We start from the raw sequence: 6,000 nt of genomic DNA, 5'->3' as shown, positions 1-6,000 counted from the left end.
TAATGAGAGAAAAAGAAAGAAAGAAAAGAGAGAAAAGGAGAGGGAAAGATGGAGTTCAGAAAAGATGACAATTTTTTGCTATCAAATTTTGGGGTTAATGACCCAAACTTCGTTTGTTAATCTTTGAATTTTCCAAAACTTTCTCTCTTCAAGAATAGTTAACAAATATTGTTGTTGTCGTCGTTAAAGATGAACCCAGTCTATTTTGACATTTGGAATCAAAGAAGTCCAATGATTAAGAATTCTCTGAGATTAATCAGAGACATCACCTTCCAAAGTATCTCTCACCAATCTCTTCCAATATTGGAAAAACCATTATTTACCAAAGACATTAAATATTAATGAAATACAAGGAATTCTTTAATGTTTTTAATTGCAGACGTTATTAGTTTCTGTTTTTCAAAATTTCTCTCCTGATAATGTCAGAGCAATTATTTTGCAGGTGAATTTCAGGTGTGTCTAGTTATTTTGCAATCACCACACTTTACAAACAGTTATTCTAATGAAGCAGCCTCAAGGGTCACTTGACATGCTAGAAATAATAGCCAAATCCCCATTGCACTGTTTTAGGTAAGAGCATGTTGGATAATGCAAGACTGAGATTCCCTGAACATAGTATAAAGGCAGAGTGGTTCAGACTGGACTGTCTGGATCACTGGTCTGCTTCATCAGGGATGACCTAGGTCTAAACAAAAACAACAACAACCTTTTTATCTTTCCATTTTTCTTAAAACCAAACATTAATAATTTTCTCATTAATTCTTTAATGAGATTTGTATAGTTCACTTTAATATAATTTTTAGATTCAATACAAAACTGAAGCAGAACTTCCCGGCACAAAATGAAGCCCAGAATTGAAGGGCCTTAAAGTAAACAAAACTTTTAGACAGGACCTTTATAGTATCAAGGAAATGGTTGGGCTCTGTTTGCACCATCATCATCATCATCATCATTAAGTTAGCACTCTGAGCAAAATGCTTGGCAGCATTTCATCCGTCTTCACGTCCTGAGTCCAAATTCTGTCGAGGTCGACTTTGCCTTTCATCCTTTTGGGGTCAATGAAATAAGTACCAGTTGAGTGCTGGGGTCAATGTCATCAACTATCCCTCCTCCCCCAAATTTCAGGCCTTGTGTCTATAGTAGAAAGAATTATCATTATTATTATTGCCAAGCTGCAGCAATATGAACACCAAAAGAAAAAAAATAGAACACATTTTCGGACTGATTTCTCTCCCAGATTTTTGAGACATATCTTGACACCATCTCAATGCATAACCGATTCTCTGAAAGTTTGAGGAATCAATCAATCTGTTGACTCCACAGCTATTATCTAGAAGCTCATTGCTTTCTCTTCAGCAACACAACATCAGTCACCAAGTTGGAAAAACAGATGCTAAAATGATGATGATGATAATGATGATGAGCAGCAGTTGATTAAGAATTTTTGACTCTGTTTAATTTACATCACATAATTATGTCAAAGTTGTACCTAACCACACCATGAAATGTCAAAATTGCACAAACAGCATAAATGAAAGTTGCTATTGTTTAACCCTAGGACAGACTACATTAACCGATGTGTTCATCCTTATTGTTGCTGCTTAGCTCCAGGTCAAACTTCAACCATCACACTTGTGGCCATCCCATCTTTTATCCAGATGTAATATGTCTAAGATTATACTAGTGTCCTTTCTATATATGAAGACAGAGGGAGATTTGGCTGCTATTTCTAGCAACCAAGTAACCATACAGGATCAATAATCTAACATTTAAACTACTGAGAACTTTTGTCCCTGTAAGCAAGTTTCCCCCCTCCAACACCTATACAACAATTATGAAGACACAACTGCCCCACAGGCATCCTGTGTCATCTCCCAATCATGATCGAAGGACCGAAGGCCAATTTGTCATTGACTATAATCCATTATAAAACTAATTAAATTGATTAAAAATAATCCATGGAAAGAAGCCTGAGAAAGATCTCCAACAAAACCAATTTGCAGAAAAGTGAATTCATTGGTAAACATGGCCATGGAACAATGGTTGGAACAAGAGGACTGGTCTTTTAATTAGTTACTTTAAAGGGTTTAAGTGTGGCTGTGTGGTTAAAATAGTTACTTTTCAACCACATAGATCTGGATTCCATCTTATTGTGTAGCACCTGAGGCACAAGTGTTCTAACATAGTCTCAGACTGACCAAGAATTTGGAGGATGGAATTTGGTAGATGTTAACTGAGTAAAAGCCTATATATATATATATATATATATATATATATATATATATATATATATATATATATATATATATATGCCAGTTTTGTTTAACTGGCCTGTTAAAAGCAGCCATCAACTGCTGGGAAATATGTTGTGCTAGTAAAGACCTGTTGAACTGAATGAAATCATAGTCATGGCCGATGCCAGTGTCATGTAACTGGCCCGTTAAAAGAATTCTTCTATCATTGGGCGATATGTCACGCCCTACAATCTCAATGTGCTGGATTTGCCCACTTCTAGAACACATGACAATGACCCATAGACTGTGGTCAAAGTGCATCCAAGAAATTGACCTCATCAGATTTATCAAATTTTATTTTTGACATAATTAAATTAAAACATATTTCAAGCACACATGTCTCATTTCCTTTGAGGCTCAGAGTATATATATATATATATATATATATATATATATATATATATTTGTTTTGCAAGATTTTTGATGTGAAATCGTGTGTTGAAACAGATGTTGTTATATTTGGGGATGGTCATATTGTCAGTTTAGCCAATAAAAATACACGCACTGTATATTTAGTGTTAATTTGCTTCAGCTTTATATTACATTACATTACATTAATCCTATTTCGGCCAGAGTTCTTTCGTCACACTTCTGTGACCTCATCAGTGGTCTTTTGTTTTCTTCTTTCTTGTGTGTCCCACCTTGCTAACTATCAGCCATTATGTATTTTGTATTCCTATTGTATGTGTCTACTTTGTGGGTTAACAAGGCAACCAATAGTTTTATGCGAAGAGATCTTCACAATTGTTCAAGCGTGCCACATGGCAGTGTTGGTACTTATCTACATTTTGGTCATTCTCACTGTTCGATATTAGTGTATATATCCATATATATGGATATATATACATATATATGTATATATATCCATATATATGTATATATATACATATAACACATTTCAGTTTGAATACTTGATAGTTTATTTCTAATTAAAAATTTATATATGAAAATATTCAAAAAAAAAAAGAAAGAAAAAAAAGAAAATATTGCAAAGGATATCTCTGGAATATAAATTGAAATATAGATTTATTTCCTTATTTTCAGCAGTTCTGATAATTTTATAATTCATTATGCCACGGAGAAAGGAGAAAAGGAGAGAGAACATTCGTTGTTCTTTGAGATCAGGTGTACATGCATGTGTGTGTGTATATACATATCTATATAATATAGATAGATATATAAATGTCAAGTGACAATAAAAACAAATTAACATCAAACTGACTTGATATTTGTTTACTTTTTTGTAGAATACATGTTTACTAAACTTTCACAAAAGGAGGGTTGACAGTAACTGCAAAGTTTCAGTCTGGTAGCTTTTGTTGGATGAAGGCTAGCAAGCTGAGGCTTCAAAGTCACTACTCACACACACACACACACACATTCTCATACAGATTAATGCAGCTATGGAAGAGGATGTTGATTTGGTTGTGATGATGATGAGAGTATGGTCAAATGATCAACTGAGCTGCTCCCAACGTATTGTATTTTTGTGTAAATAGTCGAGTATTCCACAGACATTTATACTCTTAACGCAATCCTCTGAAAGGGTCAGTGTGACACAGTGTCTGACAAGGTTGAATCTTTGAATTACAGCGATAATCCATTGAAAAAGCTTCCACAGTTTCCATCTGCAGGTTGATGTAAAAGAGAATTACTCCGGGTGGAGAACAGTGAGATTGAACTTGGGACCACATGACTGTGAAGTAAACTTGTTAACCATTCAACCATGGAACCATATCACACAGATCAATCAGCTGTCCAGTCACCGTTATTGGAATCAATGAAAAATCAATGTTTCTTATTGGTTGTTCATAGAAGAAACTAATATGGCATGGAAGTTGAAAACTCAAAAGAAAGATTAAAACAAATGAAAAATAAACAAGTGTTTAGGAATTAAAGAATTTTAGATTCGTCTGGGAGGTTTTTTTTTTGTTTATTTTAACCAACACGGCAACCAGGCCCAGGCTGGGGCAACCATAAAGTATGTAATATCGTTTGTAACATTGATGTTATGTTATATATATATATATATATATATATATATATATATATATATATATATATATATACGTTTGTAACATTGATGAAGCTTATATTTGATATTTGTTAGTCAATAATGATGATGATGATGATGATGACAAATACAAGTCTACAGTTGACTATCAATATGAAAATTTGATGCATAAATTGTCGCCAGGAAAATGGTGACAGAATTAACGAAAGTAACAACTTAAAATACTTTTGATTGCCATCACAGTATGAATCAAACTGGAACGACAGCCAACGACACTGAAATAGGATGGTAAACCCACAGCAAAATGCTTTTCTTAGAATATAAAAAGTCTTTTATTCATAAAGTAATGATAAGAAATGATATGAACAAAGTTGTTTTTACAAGCACACACACACACACACACACACACACACTGATGTCATTTTTATACATGTTCAGAGCTGTCATTTTTTTTTCTCTCTCTCTCCAGATCTCAAACATACAATTACAACAATGTTTTCTCTTTGTCATGATATGGCTTTCTCGCAACATATCTCACATTTCAAGAGTCTTTAGGATTTATTTTCATTTCATAGAATGGCCTGCTTTCATATCACTTGTGAAAATAGGTTTGAAGCTGAAACCAGCTTTTCTTCACATCTATTTTAAAAATGAAGAACTGAAAATCTTCGATAACAGTTTCCATCAATATAAAAGATATTTACAAGCCGTGAAAAATTGCTTAGAATACAGTACATAATTAATTAAAAGAAAGAAAAATATAATTTGCTCAATAAATATTGTAGTGAGTGTCAAAGTTTGTTGAGATTCGTAATAATGGAACCAACAATATTTTCAATTTAACACAAGTCCATTGGTTTCCAGAAGACATCCAACCAATTTCTGGGCTTCAGTCAAATGACATCAAACATCCTGAAAGAAATTTATGGAGAGCGTCAAGAAATTTGAACAGAAAGATTATTTTATGTTAATTAATGTTAACGACTTTTGGTTCAACCTATGCCAGCAAAGAAAACTGGCATTGAATGATCTTTCTTTTACCATAATGTGACAGAAAATATTCTTGCATTGCTTCACAAAAATACCATTCTCTCATCAATGGGATGAAGAACAAAGACTTCAAATTGTTTAAATAGCTCAAATTATTTTCTCATTGGTAAAGAAAATAAAAATCATTTTAAGTAGATAAGAAAGGGTTTCCTTGTCAATAAGAATGAACTCTGAAGGAAACTAGGGGCCAGATAAAGTATAAACCCAACCCCCACAAATTTTCTAGTTTTATGTAAAAAAGAATAGCATCAATGCATGAGAAAATAGAAGCACCATTGTTTAGAAGGAACCGGTTAGCTTATAGAAGGTTGTAAATAGCTGAGCCAGTCAAATTCTCCGACAATTTTACAGAGAGAAGATCCACAAAACAAACTGATTTATTTGCTTCCACTTATAAAATGGGTCTAAACCCAGAAACTGGAACTACTGAGATTTTGCCAATAATTCTTAAAACAAGCAAAAAAGCTTTATGCCAAAACACAAGAGAGAGAGAGTGAGAGAGAGAGAGAGAGAGAGAGAGAGAGAGAGAGAGACAGACAGAGAGAGAGAGAGATAGAGAGAGAGAGAGAGAGAGAGAGAGAAAGAGAGAGCATTGTATTTTCTCTCCCTAATGGAGAAATCTGCAGATTTATCTCTCTGACT

General features: G+C 33.6%; 1 protein-coding gene across 1 annotated transcript in view; it reads right to left on the bottom strand.

The window, feature by feature from the left end:
* Positions 1-3,296: 3,296 nt before the first annotated feature.
* The window catches only part of LOC106871443 (nucleotide sugar transporter SLC35D2), a 28,065-nt gene continuing 25,361 nt past the window's right edge, over positions 3,297-6,000 (bottom strand). Inside the window, exon 12 of the mRNA XM_014917913.3 lies at positions 3,297-5,220. The gene's annotated coding sequence lies outside the window, so the exon portion shown is untranslated. The remainder of the gene's footprint in view (positions 5,221-6,000) is intronic.

Source organism: Octopus bimaculoides, chromosome 13 (genome assembly GCF_046866305.1).
Source record: "Octopus bimaculoides isolate indiv1 chromosome 13, ASM4686630v1, whole genome shotgun sequence".
NCBI classification, from domain to species: domain Eukaryota; kingdom Metazoa; phylum Mollusca; class Cephalopoda; order Octopoda; family Octopodidae; genus Octopus; species Octopus bimaculoides.
The sequence above is the reverse complement of the archived record's forward strand: the minus strand, read 5'-3'. Positions and strand labels throughout refer to the sequence as shown.